This window comes from Anopheles funestus, chromosome 3RL, assembly GCF_943734845.2.
Source record: "Anopheles funestus chromosome 3RL, idAnoFuneDA-416_04, whole genome shotgun sequence".
NCBI classification, from domain to species: domain Eukaryota; kingdom Metazoa; phylum Arthropoda; class Insecta; order Diptera; family Culicidae; genus Anopheles; species Anopheles funestus.
The window spans coordinates 66,333,538-66,349,830 of record NC_064599.1 but is presented as its reverse complement, the minus strand read 5'-3'; the positions used below and the strand labels follow the sequence as shown (position 1 = coordinate 66,349,830).

The 16,293-nt window shown below is 38.8% G+C and overlaps 1 protein-coding gene across 5 annotated transcripts in view; it reads left to right on the top strand.

Annotated features, from left to right (window-relative positions):
• The window catches only part of LOC125769770 (nyctalopin-like), a 266,449-nt gene that overhangs the window by 184,518 nt on the left and 65,638 nt on the right, over positions 1–16,293 (top strand). For all 5 annotated transcript variants that reach the window (XR_007419105.1, XM_049438623.1, XM_049438621.1 and 2 more), the window contains one exon: positions 7,034–7,517. The gene's annotated coding sequence lies outside the window, so the exon portion shown is untranslated. The remainder of the gene's footprint in view (positions 1–7,033; positions 7,518–16,293) is intronic.

Genomic DNA, 16,293 nt, shown 5'->3' with positions numbered 1-16,293 from the left:
TAAGCTTTTCCACCAAAAAAGGCCCATTAGCGGCGAAAAGGAAAGCCATCGGGAAAATGACTGGCTCATGACAATACATTTTCACACTTCCGACGGGACCGAAACGGGCCAATCGACATCCGAACCGATGGACGATCGAAACATTTTTCACACGCAAGCTTCCGCTGGTTATGGCATCCGGTGGACGGAGTCGCTCCTCCATACAGCGTCACCCATTTTTGGCAGCATCATGATGGGACCGCTGATGAGCTTCTCGGCGGAAGGCACAATCGTTTCCGACTCGAAGGGAAGGCAGGCGCAAAGGAGGGAAGAGAGGGAAGTGAGAGGCAAATGGCAAACTGGCCGAGCCAAAAAATCGAAGAAGAAAGATCATAATCGTAATCGCTTTGGAAATTGATAATAATGACTCAACATAATCGTCAATATAATGCGATTCTTGCACCCGTGCCATGGGTACTATCACTAATGCCCGCTTTTGCTTTACACCCACACTGCTGCAGGGTGGCAAAACCATCGATTTAATGGACGTAACGCCGTTACGAGGACTCCATCAGCAGTTGGGTTGACTGCGTTTTTTTGGGTGGGATTTGTTTCTCGAGGAAGGCAAATTTCCCACAAGCTCATTGCGTGAAAAAGGACCCGGGAAATTGGTAGGATATCCGCACGACAGCTCGAAAAGTGAGTGTGAAACAAACGGATACGGGTCTGGGTGTGTGCGGTGTACATTAAATCTGTACCAATGAAGGAAGTAATGTATTCTGTTTATCACACCCGTGCACCCAAACGAGACATGGATTATATGGGACCCTTGGATCTGCTCTTTAGAACTTCATTCGAAGCTAACATTCAAATCAATTAGGAGATTTTTATTTTCTTCTTTAAATTTAATGCATTATAATTTCTACTTTTGAAACTTTCACAAAGAGGAGATAAAGTTGTAGTTTTTCAAATGTCCAATAAGAGCAAAATTAAGCTGCAATTTGCGATAAAAGTTTTGATAAAAGAATTCTTGGTTCTCCTTCTTGAAGGATACCAAAAATAGTCACCATTTCCGATTAGCTACGTTCGTTTCCTGTTCGTGACGCTTACTTACGTGGTTGTTCTCTTTTTCCTGCATGTCATCCATTTGTACCATTTGTTCCATTTTCCACCATCTTAACATTGTTCCAATTGGACGTCTAGCCGTTTGTTTGGGGAGTCACTTTTAGTTCACTGTTTTACTTTGTGTGTGTGTGAGTGGTGCTTTTCTCAACCAAACCTGCCACTATTTTACTATCGCCAACTGTGCCGTTCCTAGCTATTTCCTAGCGATTTAGATAAATTTTCCAAAGTGACTCGTCATTCCTTTCGATACAAAAGCTAAGGCACAAAATGGGAACAAAAACACAAACCGGCAGCATAAAGTGGTCGAATGAGTTTTTCTTTTGTGTTCGCATTATTTTTCCCCACCAACGCAGAAGACATTTGGGGTGTGATGGAGAAGGAAAACCAGAGAGCGAAGGGTGGTGGTGATTTTGTAACAAATTTTTCCTTTTTAAAAAATATTGCCCACATCCTTGGTGTATTGGAAGCTTCCATCGATGATGGCGGTGATGATAGGAGCGTTTTTTTTTGTTAGCACCTTTTTTTTAATGGGAATTTTCCACTTTTTGACACATCATCAATCTAACGAGCCCCGTTTGACATCCTTACCTTGGTGGTAATATAAAAAAAAATTGGATCCGTTGTGAGGTAAAGGATGAGGAAACCAGCAAACAGGGAAATTGATGGCCAAAATTAGGCACTTTGTGATGTGTCCGAAGTGAACCAAGGAGAGAAGGTAGTAGGAGCGAATGTGTTACATTAAGATGACAAAACTTCTTTTAAATTATTTTTAAATATAAAGATTTTAGAATTTTACTGTTCTGTTAGTTCTTTACTGTTTTTCCTCTTCCCAGTTATTATAGAAATTAAAAAGTTCTTCTATTCCTTTTTTTCACTATACACTATTTTTCAAATTTTATTTTTATTAGATTCTTTTTTGGATTTGTGTTGTATTCTTTACTTTTCTGTTCTAAATAATAGTAATGGTATGTCTGTGTAGTTGTCATTTTATTGTTTTATTTATTTTCCCACATTTTGTTCATATTATTGTACGTGTTCTTTTTAATTATAAGTGATTTTTTTAGATTAGAACAACTGCATCAAAATCGCATTACGTTGTTGATTAATTTTTAAATCGTTTGGAAGACATCCTGGCCGATAAGAGCTGTATAAGTCGAGTTGTAGGTCTTGGTTCTCCTTTTTAGAGAGTTAATACCAGTGTTTGAGACGATTTTTAAAAGTTTTGGTAGAATATTTGTCTGGAGTATGCCAATCTTGACTTTCTAAAAGAACTTATAATGACTATAATCCACGAGTATATAGTCTAAGTAGCTTCAGAGGCTGACAATACGGCCAAATCCGTAATAATTAATTATAAATAAATAAATATAGTCTAAGTAATTGTCTTATTATTTATTACTTAGATTATTGAACTTTCCACAGTTCCCTTCTTCAGAGCATAATTTTGTCAATTTCCAAAGGAGCAGCTTTGTCTTACGGATTTTTATATCTGAATTGGATTGAAATATTTAATTAAAGTTTAATTTTTTTCAACTTCAAAATATAGATAAAGAAAATAAAATATGAAATCATTTCACACAAAATCGTTTGTCGTTGCTCGATGTTCGAAACATGTCGAGCACAATCAAAGAAGAATTCATTATTTAATGCGTTCATACATATTCACGATTTGTGCGTTATATGTCTTTGTAAGCCCTTCCCTGTAAAAAAATACTCAACTCACATGTATTTACGTTCTAAGTAAGCACTAGAAAAACCAAATTAAACCCATTTGCAGACAACATGTTTTAGCTTTCCACGAAATAGTCTACACTGCCGAAGGGTTAGTGGGGTGTCGTTGTTTTTTTTATTCACCCCACCGGCCACACACCTTATTTTCGTCCTTTTTGCCGTCCAGTAACCAGTTTCGTTTACCTAGAAGCAAACAATAAGAGAAAAAAACCTTGAAAACCTTGAAAGCAACCAGTGTCCGAACAGGGGAAAATGGTCGCTCCCGCTTGACTTCCGTTTTGGTCATGAAAAATGCAAACGAGTGCGATGAAAATTGCAGCTGTAAGCCATTTTCGAAACGGTTCAATCAATCGTACAACCGTGATCATGGTACGTAAGCAAACCTCGATACCGGTGAACCTATTACAATCGGCCCTCGGGGGTTGGATTTCTAGCGAACGAAATGAGGTAAACTTTTCTTACGGGGTTGAAGGGCAAAAAAATCATCCCTTTAGAAAAAAAAGGAACTACAGCTACTAGCCCTCACAGCGGGAAAAACGGGTCGAATGGACATGGGTTACGATACGTACAAGCACTCAACAACATAAAAAAAAACGTACGAAACATCCAATGCTTCACAGCAAGAAACCTACCACAGCCACGCCGGTTACGAAAAGTGGGGCTTTATTGATTGGTGCAAATCAACGGAATAAATGATCGCCATCATCATCATCGTTAAGCATCGCTCGGATAAAGTCATATCCTTTTGCCCGCCGCACACTACTTTCGTCCTTTGGTAGCTGGTGAGCTTCGTTTAATGCAGAACCGAAAGTGAAGTGAGTGTGCCTATAGCAGTCGCTTCCCAAAACGGTGGCTTAATCTCTCTTTCTCTTCCTCCAAGTGTTCGGTGCGCTTTAATGGGAGACATCAGTGAGCAGAGCAGAGTAGTGGTAAAAAGAAGAAAATCCCCAAGTTACAGACACAACAAAACTCCTCCATTTGTGTCGCTGTTAGTTAAATTTAGGAACCGCCGGTACGATAAATTGGCAGAAATAAGTAAAATGATAGAGAGCAAAAGAAGAAAAAGAAGGGGAAAAACATTCGCAAAAAGCAAAAACTAAAACTAACCTCAACGAAATCTTTGCCGGCCACACCGTGGGCTGTGGTACCGCTGGAAAACACACTGGACTGTAATTGATTAAGCGATGTCCATTAGCAGATAAATTGATATTTACTTTTGCCCTTGTTTGGTTTTTTGGCAGAAGGGTCAGGAGCAGCACACCCCGCCACGTTGGTGTGGGTTTGGCTAATTAAAGATATTTTTCTTGCTCCACCTCGCCCAAGTTGCTCCACATCGAGCTTCATCGGGATGGGAGGGAAAAAAAGGCGAACAAGCACTATTGTACATGCCCAAATATTCTTCCCGAGTTCGATCGGTGGTAACGATATGGTTGGTCGGTTTGGCGGCCGCTAATCTAAACGACGTCAGTAATTAGCCAGTTAAGATAAGTGATCAGATTTGTTTTGTTGTCATGTACAATAGGCCCGGCTGGGGTGAGTTTTTGGAACGAAACAACAGACCACTTTACGCGTGCCTCTAGTGTTTGTGTGTGTTGTTTGCGGATGCGTTTATATGTGTTTGCGAACACGAACGAATGATTGGGTCAAATTTTGGAAGCGGCCTAAATGTCTGAAGTGTCCGTGATGGACTTATTGCTAGTTCAAACAGTAGTTTCTACTTTTCTATGCATGATTAAGCAACGAAATTAAGTGAAAGAATGTGTGTCTTCTGCTATTTTGTTTTGGAAGCATTTTAATTTAATTTTCTTATACAAGTCAAAAAGAAAACAAGTTACAAAACTCCCACAGAGAGGTAGCTAAAATGATGGTGCTGCAAAAAAAGCCGTACGTCCACATTGATGAATATTTAATGAAAACCTTTTATCCCGGGGCTGCAATTTTTTCCCTTTTTTTTTGCTTGGTTTTCTTTTCTTTCCCCAACCAGTTGGAAAGGTTGAGAGGGAAGGAAAATAAAGTTAAATAAAAAAAAACACATTTTATACCCTTGTCCCTGGTCGGTCGTGATGGGTTTTTAAGTGATGAGGGAACGGTGTATAATAAATTTACCACACGGTGAGCACGGTATAACCATAAGCAGCCAGGTTTGGTTTCGGGTACAATCATGAGCGTAATAATTGTTATTATTATCAGTGTGATGAAAAATTAAAACCAATTTCCCATATCAGCCACCATTCCCACAATTGCCCCCGTAGGGGGGGTTGCATTTTGGGGTTGGCGTATATATGGTTGTTGCTGTTTTTCTTTTGCAACCCTCTCTTTTTCATTTTCAACATGAAATGGAACCAAACGACACGGTAGCGGTGTATCATTATTATTAGTTTTTTTTTGCAGAGTACGAGTTAGTACACAGTTTGAGAGTTGCAAAGTTTTGACTGTAGTCTGGTTCGCGCTTCTCATTTCACTGCCAATACGCGTCCAACGGGGGTGCTAGAGACGTTCCGGTGCGAGTGGAAATCATTTGAAAAAGTTCAAGAGCACAGTTATTACTTTAGTTCGTTGTGCAATTTGTTTTCGACATTTCCCACCCTCCCCCTCCCTCACTCTTCCTTCTTCTTTCTAGGTTCTATTTGTTGGTGACTTTCGGAAAAATGGCAAACCGGAGTAGCGAAAATAGCATGAACTTATTGCTGCTGGTTCGTAACCGGTTGTGCTTAATGATTTTGCAGACGAAAGTGAAAAGAGTTTTACGCGAATGGCGTTCATTTTGGGGAAAGGGGGTAGAACCCACCAGTGGTTTAAAAATGTTTAAAAACAGGAACCAAAACTATAAAACAAAGGTGGAAAAGGTTTTGAGAAGTTCAAGCGAAAATAAAAATGTAAAAACTGTGAAACCCTTAACATCATTAAACAAGACTTTTTAGTCAGTTATTTACGTTTAAAAAAATAATCTAAAAATGTAAAAAGAATATTATTAATATTACTTATTATATTAAAAAATAATACTACAAAAGTTGTTGATGTGTGGAGCTCGGACGTGATGATTTTTCTTTTTCCTAATCAATTTTTAAAATTAATTAATCACAGCAAATATTTGTGATTGTAAATGCTGTATGATAAAAATGGTAATTGTGATTGTAAACGCATTTAATTTTCCATTTCATACAAGCTAACATTTCATGTAAGCTAACAAAAAAAGGCAAACTTTACGATTCGAAGACGGAAATTAGTTTAGCTTTTAGGATTAGTGTACAGTCGTGTGATATTGCACACGTTCGATTTGTTCGTTCACTTTGCACAGGATAATCCCACGTTTAGCCATGAGTTGCCTTCGTTAAATACCGATTATCCTTCCACAGTAAATTCTTGGTCGTAAAGTGTTTCTTCGATGTAATAAAAAAAGCACAGAAAATACTGACAAGTGATAAATTTTCCCTCGACCTGGTGGAAGGAAAATCCAATTAGCAATACTTTTTGCCACTGCTTTTCGAACCTCCAGTGCACGATGGGCTGCACAAGAAGCAACAAACTCATTTGCTTACCATTTTCAAACGAAAAAAAAAAACTCATCGTTAAAACCCTGAACCGATCCAATTGCAATTGAAAATAGGCAAACGAAAGTCTCATTACCGATGTTGTGTAATGTGTATGAACGATTCGGAACATTTTTACCATCTGCTGTGTGAACTATTTACCATTTTACCGAAAAAAAACCTCTCGAGAAGCTTTATTTTCCCGGCCAACTTACTTCAGCAGTACAACGAATATCGCCAAACCGCGGGGAAATTTCGGATGTGAAATTCCATCAATTTTGTGCTGCGGAACCATGAATGAACCACTTGCTTCATGGGCTTTTGCTGGATTTACCTTTGGTGAAAAATCGGTTCCTGAAGGAAGGAAAGAGGTTTTTTTCTCCCTTAATCTTTTCGTTGCGTTCCGCAGCCCAAGCGCATTCATTTGCAGCCGGCTGTCGTACTTCATTCGTTTTTACCACTCCCTGCCCTCGAAACCACCGGGGTGTACGTGAGGGTAGCCGTAATAGAGAAGAGGAAAATGTTGTTTTTTCATTCGCTTTACTAATGAAATGAAACGAAATGAAGGTTTCGCACCAGAACCAAAAATAAAAAAACCCCTCTAAAACTCCGAAACAAAATGTAAAGAAGTATATTAACGAAGTTTTCATTTACTTTCCACTTTTCAGGACGTGTAACTTTTCGATTACCACCAAGGGAGGCAGGTCACACTGACGCTGGAAATACGTCAGGAGGTGAGGTGGCCCAAAATAGGGAGTACCAAAAAAAAAAAATAATAAAACGGAACCTCACCCCCAAATACGGTGACCGTGAAGGACCTGCAGGTTGGTTGTGAAAATAGCTGGAGTGAAAAGCAAAAAAAAAGAAAAGCCAGCAAACTTTGACGCGAGTGTAAATTTCGGTGAATAATGAGTGCGCAACCAGCGGCACTAAATGCTTCTAAGCTGTGCCACGTTCGGTAATAAATAAATTACGTTCTGCACCAAACTAACAACAACGTTGACGCGTAGTGTTACCGGGGGAGGGTGTTCTTTCTTTTCCTGCGTACCTCCTGCGTGCGTATTTTAATTTCGAAACCACCCAAAAGCCCACAGTTCGAACACACGAACCACCCCCATCACGAGAGCCACGTAATCGATGCGCGTGATCAAGGTAAGTTAACGTTTTGGGATTTATTTTCCCCCCTTTATTTCTTTAACCTTTTGCCTGCATTTGCACTATTTGCGCTGTGTTTAGCTGCTTCTTTGAGGAAAAAAATATATTTTTTTTTGCTGCAAAGTGGCCTTAAGGAAATTCCACGTCCACATCAACCACCCTCGTTTTTTTTTTCTTTGTCCGCTAAGGATCACGTGGTTAATGTGGTAGGATCGGTTTTAGAAAAGAATAATTACTTAATTAATTATTGAAAATCACTTGCCCGACCGGCAATGACTCGAATGCACCATTTTGTCGCGAAACCATACTTAGGCCCACACAGGTGATACAAAGCGTCCGGATCCATTGAAGCGAAAACGCGCCGCCATTAATCGTTTCCTTCTGGTTCGTCCAGTTAGCCCTTTGAGGGGAAATTAATTATTCAATACAAAAAAAAAAAACGATTCCCTCAGGCTCAGCAAATTGCGAACCCGAGTGGGTGAAGAAACAACATAAAAACAGGCAGCCCAACGTGAACGAACCTTTCCGGGGGGGCAGCTGTGCTCTTGCGGGGGATGGTGGAGTTCGGTACAATTGGGTTTGCTTTAGAATGGTCATGCTTTGGCAGTTAAAATTTAACCTTTTTTATTATTAAATTACTACCGTCAATTTCGCAACCGTGTTGAAATATTGACTTGCCCGGTTACTTACGCTACTGGCCCGGGGATACCCATGATCGGATGGAAAAAGTGAGAGTATTAATTATGGTGTGCTATCCGGTCCGGTGGGAAATACGATGGCTGGGAAAATGGCTACCGTGTGCCGAGTGGCGTACCGAACCGATGGGTGGGTTTAAAAACCCGGGGTGGATTGATTTAGTTTCCCGGTTTCAGTTAAGGGCAAAAGGGGTTAAGTTTACGGTTTGACATGAAATATGTAGCGTAGTGAACGATGAAAGATGGGAACAAACTTAAGGAATTAAGCTATTGTGTGCTTTAGACTGTACAATATTTTTAATATGTCCATAAGCGCATATTTTAGTATTATATTTTTAATAAATTAATCAAGAATTTGAAATTAATGTTAATTAAAAGAAAAAGAAAACAAATGAAGAACATTAATGTACATTATATTTTTTTTATTCAAAAATCGGTATAAATTTCTATGGAAACCACCAGAAAAAAGAGAGAATAAACAACAACAAGCGTTAAGGATTAACGAACGAAAGCATTAAGTAGCGTTTTGTTTGCAGTGAACTTTTTAATTCCTATTAAAGCATTGCCACACACCGCCTACGGCTTACCATTCTGACGGGCGGATATTGTTGGACCGCTGCCATGGAAAACTTTTTTTCATCCTTCCACGGACAATATGAAAAAGCCCAACAAAACGCTGTTACAGTTTGGCAGGAAGCAAAAGAAAAAAGAAAAAAAAAGGAAGGCAAAGCTTTTATGCCAAACAGATAATCAGCAGCAACAGGAAAAAAAGCTGAAAGAGAATGGAAAAGCCTGGATGAACAAAGCGAACGATCTATATATAACAATAACAAGGTGGATGTAGAGAAAAACGTTAAAAAAATAATCAAACAGCTAAATATGGATGTTGATACAATAGCTTAATCTTTTTCTGTTTCTGTTTAAACCTGGAAACATGATTTTTTTTATACATTCATTTGTTTTATTATGTCCTAACTGCCCACGTTTGTATTAGAGTTGTTTCATATTGTTTCCTCATCCTTGGATGAGCTATTTTAAACGTAGCTATCTTACGATATGCTGTGTTTAATTTTTGTTATGTACTGTTTGTATTAAGGAAAGAATGGTCTATATTTCCGAACAATATTTTTACATTTTCGTGTTAGGAAATCAGTCTATTTTGCATTTTACTTTTATCATTGTTTGTTATATATTTACTATTGTTTTTATTATTGTTCCATGTATTCGACAATATATTAATAATATGTAAACAATATTCATACAAATAATGTAAGGCTTCTTCGTCCATGTACACGACGTCTAAAGACTTTAAGAGCTCCGGTCGTCCGGTGTCATTCGAATGACATGACCATGTTGCTGGTGTTTAACCAGTGTAATCAAATAGACTCACGATAATAAAATACATTGAAAAGATAAAAATGAGAACGTTATGAAGTAAATCATACGGTTTATAAAGAAGAATTTGTTAGAGTTTTGAGATACAGCGAAAGTAAAATGTGTGAACACAATGACCATTAACACAGACACCTTAGGTCAATATGACTGATGGTAGTCGAATGAAAAAACAAAGAATTAAATATTTCTTTATTTAAAATTCAAACATTGCTTTTGATCAATCCTTTTCAATTCATATTTTAATTTAAAAAATGATTGCTATCATCCGTGTAATCGCAGGAAATAGTTCTACGCTGCCAGAAATGGTTACAAATTATTATTATGAGTTCCACTTTATCCAAGCTACCTTTACTATCGATAACTGTGATATAAATAATAAATACTATTTTTAAAGAATTACACTAGCAGAATGTCATCCTAAACAGAGTCTCTGGATCACTTCCTGACTTCAGCTAAGCTTAGCTCACTTGTTCACCTTCACAACACTAGATACTAATCGATCATTTTCGTTCGATTGCAAATCATTCTCACGTGTACTTCCTACATAAAGACATATTAAACCCATTAAGGTATGCCAGTACTCAGTCATGTTATTATCCTGCGTAGCAACAGCACCAAAACAAGGTTCCCCAAATTGAAAGGGAAAGCGTTAAAATCTTAGTGTATAAATCAATTTAATGAACATTTCCCCCCGGTGTGTGTGTACGGCCCAAAAACGGGCGTATTGTCTCAAAAAAAAGGTAAACTATGAAAAGCATGCAGCTTAACCGTTAAGAGTGAACAATTTTCGTTGGCCAATTTTTTGTCCACAGAGAAAAAGTAGCATAAAGAAATCCCTTTTTTTACTCTAAGAGATGGTTTGAGACTTAATGTCGGTTTCACTTTTTCCGAATCCCCATCGGAACATTTTTCACTGACCCTTCCGGTACGAGGGTTAACGGGAGTGGGACTCGTCCACCTTTTTGCGGACGCAAAGGATGGTAATATCCTTCCCCACAAAAGCACTGCCATATGACACCCGTGGGAGATGGGTGCCGTAGAGAAATGACGAAGGTAAAAGTACACACTTTCTCATCCGCGCGGCGTATGGTTTTATGTTTGTGTGTGTTATACTCCCTTTACTCCATCGGGGTAGGTAGCAGGTTTCCATTGAAGAATGGTTTTGTCGATTTACCGTACCACACTTGGTGACTCATGCCATTTTTCTAGGTGGCTTTTCCCGGTGTTTTTGTTTTCGTTGTTTTTTTTTTGGTTGTTACGCACACAAATACACGTAAACTTCCCAAAAACCCAGCACCACCCGGTCAATGATGAACGATGGGACGAAGAGGACCAGGATACGCGTGCGCCGGGAAGTGAGTTTTCCACACGGTACCCCGGTCTGAGGGCTCAGCTGGCACTCGTTGGCATGAAGGTAATAAAAATTTATTGGTAATTTTTATTGTAGCGCAAACCCCGCTTTTTCCGGGGAAGAAAACAAAACAGAACGAAGGACAGAAACAAACAGCGTCATGGGTGGAAAACGCACCCAGGAGTTTGTATACGGAAAAGGGGACAAGAGATGATGATAGCAGAACACTGCGGAAAATCCACTTTTCTCGCTGTACAACAACTCGCGAACGTGGTGTACTCGCACCAGCAGTACTAGCGATGAGCAACGGAATTCAACCAGACGTATTTATTTCGACGTTCGATTCGCAACGTTGTACCCAAACCGTTCCGTACCACATGCTTCACGTGGTTTGGAGCTAGTTTTTCCTCCCGCCCCAAATTGTTTCACACAAACTCTATCCTTCTTTTGTGCTGCAGCTATGGTTCAACTCTTTCTCGCCATTTTGCAGCAGCTTGTTTTATATTCGCCCTCAATAAAAGTGAAAATTTTTCATTGCATTTTCCACACCCTTCTCCCCCCTACTTTGTCCTCCTCACTGATCGGTAGTGGAAGAAGGGCAATAAATCGAATGGTCCGATTACTAGCAGCACATACCGACACTGGTGATCTCCGGACGGAACCATCTGTTTGGCGAAATTTTCCGGTGTGCTAAGAAGCTTACGCGTAGTAGACAAAAAACGGAAAAACAAAAAAATCTCACTAGCCAGACAGACATGATCACGGGTTCGACGGGTTACACGAGCTTGTTTTATCCGTGCTCAATCAGACGGCAAAATGGTTTCGGAACAGTATTCACGGATCAGAAAACTTGGTTGTGGTGTTAATTTTATTGCAAATGCTAGGATGGATTCACCGAAAATAATTGATGTATTGATTTGGAAAACAGAAACTAATTTAAAACTACAATAATTGGAGAAAAAGTTTCTTTTTAGAAGTTAAAAAAAAATTCTTTCTCCTCGATAGTTTGGCAGTTATCAGTTATTTGTTCATTTTTTTATCCGAGAACTTGATATAGGAGAGCCTATAATAGGCTTAACACGTCAATTAACGTTAAAACAATTGTTGTTTTACATCTCACAAACTAACTAATGATTTGTTCATAAGCGGAAAAGAAATTGACATCTAATAATCAAACTGGCTCGTCTTGTCAGTCTCTCTAAGTCGACTAAGGAAGACTAAGTCTTCACATCGTAATGGATATAAAAAAGTAAGTGAAGATATCATATATCTAAACGTGATTTATCAAACAATCGATCTGATATTGTCCAGTCATTGAAACCATAATATATTATTGTATAAGAATTCTATTGAAGTACTAAAACATTTTGATCTTGTATTATGTCATAGGACCTCACCAGAGAAATTATTTGAAGAATGACTTGTACTGCACATCTAACATGTTTTTAATGCATTGTAAATAATTTTCTGTTGAAAAGCCTGGTCTCGTATTTCGTTAATTTTGAGAGTTCTTGGAATAATAACGAAAAAAAGAAGATAAAACAAACAAATACAATATCGTGTTTTGGGAAACATGTGACTATTCCTATCTGCAGCATAAAATTCCTCACGAAATATCTTAATAATACATATGGTCTAACTTTCAAAAAGAAATCCTAGATATCCATATCAACATTCGCACTTTACTCGACCTAACTTTCCAAGAGCAGGCCTGAAGTTATCTTCGACTTCGATTCCTGTAAATCCACTGGAATTACCAATCTAAACACGAATGCAATATTCAAAGATTTTCCTACTCAACAGCAATGCAACTCCCACCAGAAACGAGTATTTGTACAGCGAAATGAAGCAAAGGAAAAAAAGTCAACTTGTCAGTAATCGAAATCAGTGCAGCTTTCTATTATTGAGTAGTTCACCGTTGATTCTCTATCGCATTGCTCCAGACTGCAGTTCCATCCGTCCTCGGTGCAATTGCCATTCTTGAGCATTTCCACAGTGGTTCGTGGTTTTGCTTTGCGGCATGGAACTGCACCACCGTCGTCTAGTGATAGGTTCATGGAATCAATCTTCCTTGCTGAGTTAAATTTAACCCGCCTAGAACGAGCCTTTTTGAACCATTGTCGAGGAAAACAGAATCGTAAAATCTTGATTTGTTGGCAATCGAATGCTTTCTTCTTGGCAGATGGTCCAGAGTCCAGAATTCAATCTTTTTTTTTGTGCGAAGAATAGTGGATAAAGTGGTTAGTTAGTATTATCACTGCTACTACTACTAGCTAACTGATTTCACTTGGAAAGGTCACACAATAGAGTAGAGTTGTACCAAAAATAAATTTCCTCTTATTTGCTACCTCACGAAGAACACGACAAAGAACTATTTTCCCTTTGCTGAAAACGACGATTTTCACACAATCGCCCGGAAAAAACAACCACAACCATGTAAGCAGCTAGAAATGGCCGCGTTGGGAAATGGTGAAAATACAAAGAAAATGCTTAACAAAAATCGAATCCAAACACGCACACACGCACGACAACCCAAAACCCCCCAGGGCTGCCTTGGGGGATCTTCACCTTGTCATTCTCATTTGCTAGTTCCTGCTAATGATTACAAGCCCCAGTCTCGGCCAGTCTGCCCAGTTTTAATTGTGCTGCGGAAAACGAACCATTGTTGTCACCGGGCATAACTCACTCGGTGAGTAATATCGGTCTCCATCCTTTCCCTGTTTTTGTCGTTCGTCATTTGTCGCACGGGATTAAGCAGTAGCAGGTACGCACGCACTGCCACACTAGTGAAAAGTGGTGAAAATTGGCTCAAATTGGCCAACCAACTTTCTCGCTCGTATGGCACTTTATGTTTGTGGAGGGAACCCCGTACGGTAAGGAACGTTCTACCTCTCGGTAACTTCGCTCACCAACGCTATGTTGCGTGACGCACGATATTCAAGGATTAGCTACGCTATTCGCCCAGTATTTGGTGTTTTCTTGGTAAAAAGAAACAATACCTTCAACATTCCAATTCGCCACTAATTTCGTCGTCGGGTATTAGCGTGTTTTGCAAGAAATCGACCAAATTCTTACCTTTCTTGTGACAACGTGACTCGGGCTATTGGTCGACCGGGGTTTTTTGTTCTTTCAGGAATCGATTGTTGGTGATTAATTTAGACCTGTCTTAAGGTAAAATCCCTTAATAACTCAACGCTTTTAGGACTTTGCTTCCTGGACGGAGGCGAACGAGAAAGCAATCGATGCGTGGAGGACTCATAAAACATGCGACACATGCACATCCTTTGGTCCTTCGGGAGCAAAAATGGCTGCGGAATTATGTATTTCGCTCGATATGCAAAATCACCCTGGACGGCAATTTATTTTGCTTCAATATATTTTGTTGTGTGTTTTTTTCTTCTTCTTCTAGCAACTTGCTTTCTTGCCTCCCTTTTTTTCAGTGCAATGGTCATAATTTACCGCAACATTCGATCAGCGTTGCTGACACGGCTCCGTACACGCAACTTGTGCCTGGCGGCATCCGTGGCCATTGACCTTTTTGTGAGCTTTTACGAGCACACCATCCGGTATGCAAGTATGGGCAAGTTGTGGCCAAACACCGATATGAGTACCGAAAGGAAATGAGACCGCTTCCTTGGAAAAGCGAAGTGCGAAGGCTATAAAAAACGGAAGGAAACATAACCTCAACGGTCAGAAGTGAACGAATCTTCTCCGAACCATGTTTGACGGTAGGTTGGACTTTTCGGCTATTAGTGCCCGGAAGGATATACAAGCTGCAATGAAGCGTCACATGGCAGCTGCCACACTGACCAAAGCTGGCTAGTGCTACAATCGGCGCCACTTGGTCTCTTTAACGAAAAAAACCTTGGGGTTCAATTTCAAGCAGTTAGGCAGTATGGAAATGTTGCCTATCAGCCTCTTAACCTTATGTACATGAGTCAGACTGGGGAAAGGATGAACTTTTTTTTGTTTGCACTGAGTTCTTTGCCAGCTACATTCGGTTTGTGTTCTGCGAATGGCTCTACTGTGGCGACTGAAATGCACTGGAGAGAAAAAAAACCCATGGGAAAATTGCAAAAAAAAAAATTAAAATCTCACCACAAAGACCCAGAAGAGCGTACAAAATATCACAAGCGTAAAGCGGGTCCTTTAAATTTTATCGCTTGCCGAGCTGAGATTTCAAATATGAAAATTGTGCCCAATTTTGTACTGTGGCCATCGCCGTTTTGTCCCATTTGCAGAGAACGATCTGAGTGGAGTTTTTTTTGTATGTGTGTTCCCTTTTATGTATATGAAAATTCTTGCATTTTTTGTATGTGCTCACTTTCAAAATCTCTCCATTTTTGTACTTGTGTGTTTGCATCGGTTGCAGCACTCAACTTCACTGCATCCTGCAAGCTTTATCGTGGCAATTGCAATGCTTCCGTCTGTATTTTCCGGATGCACTTTCTTCGCTTGGTGCAGCAATCGTACCAGTAGTACGATGATCATTTCCACTACTCTACTGCCACTTTAAATTCATGCAAAAGTGGATGGTCAACATTTGCGCACGACAGCACCAAAAAAAGAATCAATTTTCCAAGTTCTTGAAATGATGAGCGGAACAAACACCAAAAAAAAAAACAAACATACACATATACTAAGAGAATTTTCCCTTCCAGTGCTTTTGTCGCAGCAGTAGTTTGGTGTTGAAGTAAAAAAAAAAATGGAAATTGTCTGACTACAGCTGTAGGAGAATATAATTCTGTAAAAGTTTTTCTTTTGAATTTTTTGTTCCGAAGGATTTCCAAGAAAATGATATTCCTTTAAGCGTTTTTTGATCCTTGTATTAAAAACATAATCGAATGTATGGTCTTGCTTTAAATTTAATTTAAAATTTATTATTTTTATAAATTTTTGTTCATCACTAACATAACATATTACAGGGTTTTCGAGTGTAATATGTAATATAAAAAAAAGATTTTTTATTTAATTTGTACTGAAAATGTCACACTTTGTCACAGCATTCGCTATCCATTGTAAAACTAATTTGAAATAAATACTTTGAAGTCGTCAAAAATTAATAAATAAAATGAAGAGAAATCAGTTCATCCTTTTTGCAGAATCGAAAAACAAAAAAATATTTCCACTTTTACATATGTACATGTTTCTACCTATCTAAAATATGATGATATTAATGATGATATAAATAATAAAATTACAATTTAAGCTGTGACCTGTTAATTCTAGATACATTGAACAATTTTTTTTAAATCCCAAAGTTTTGCTTTCGTATTCCAAATTATTTTCATTTCGTTTGATTGCACGAAATTTCCATTTGGTTTAGTGCTTT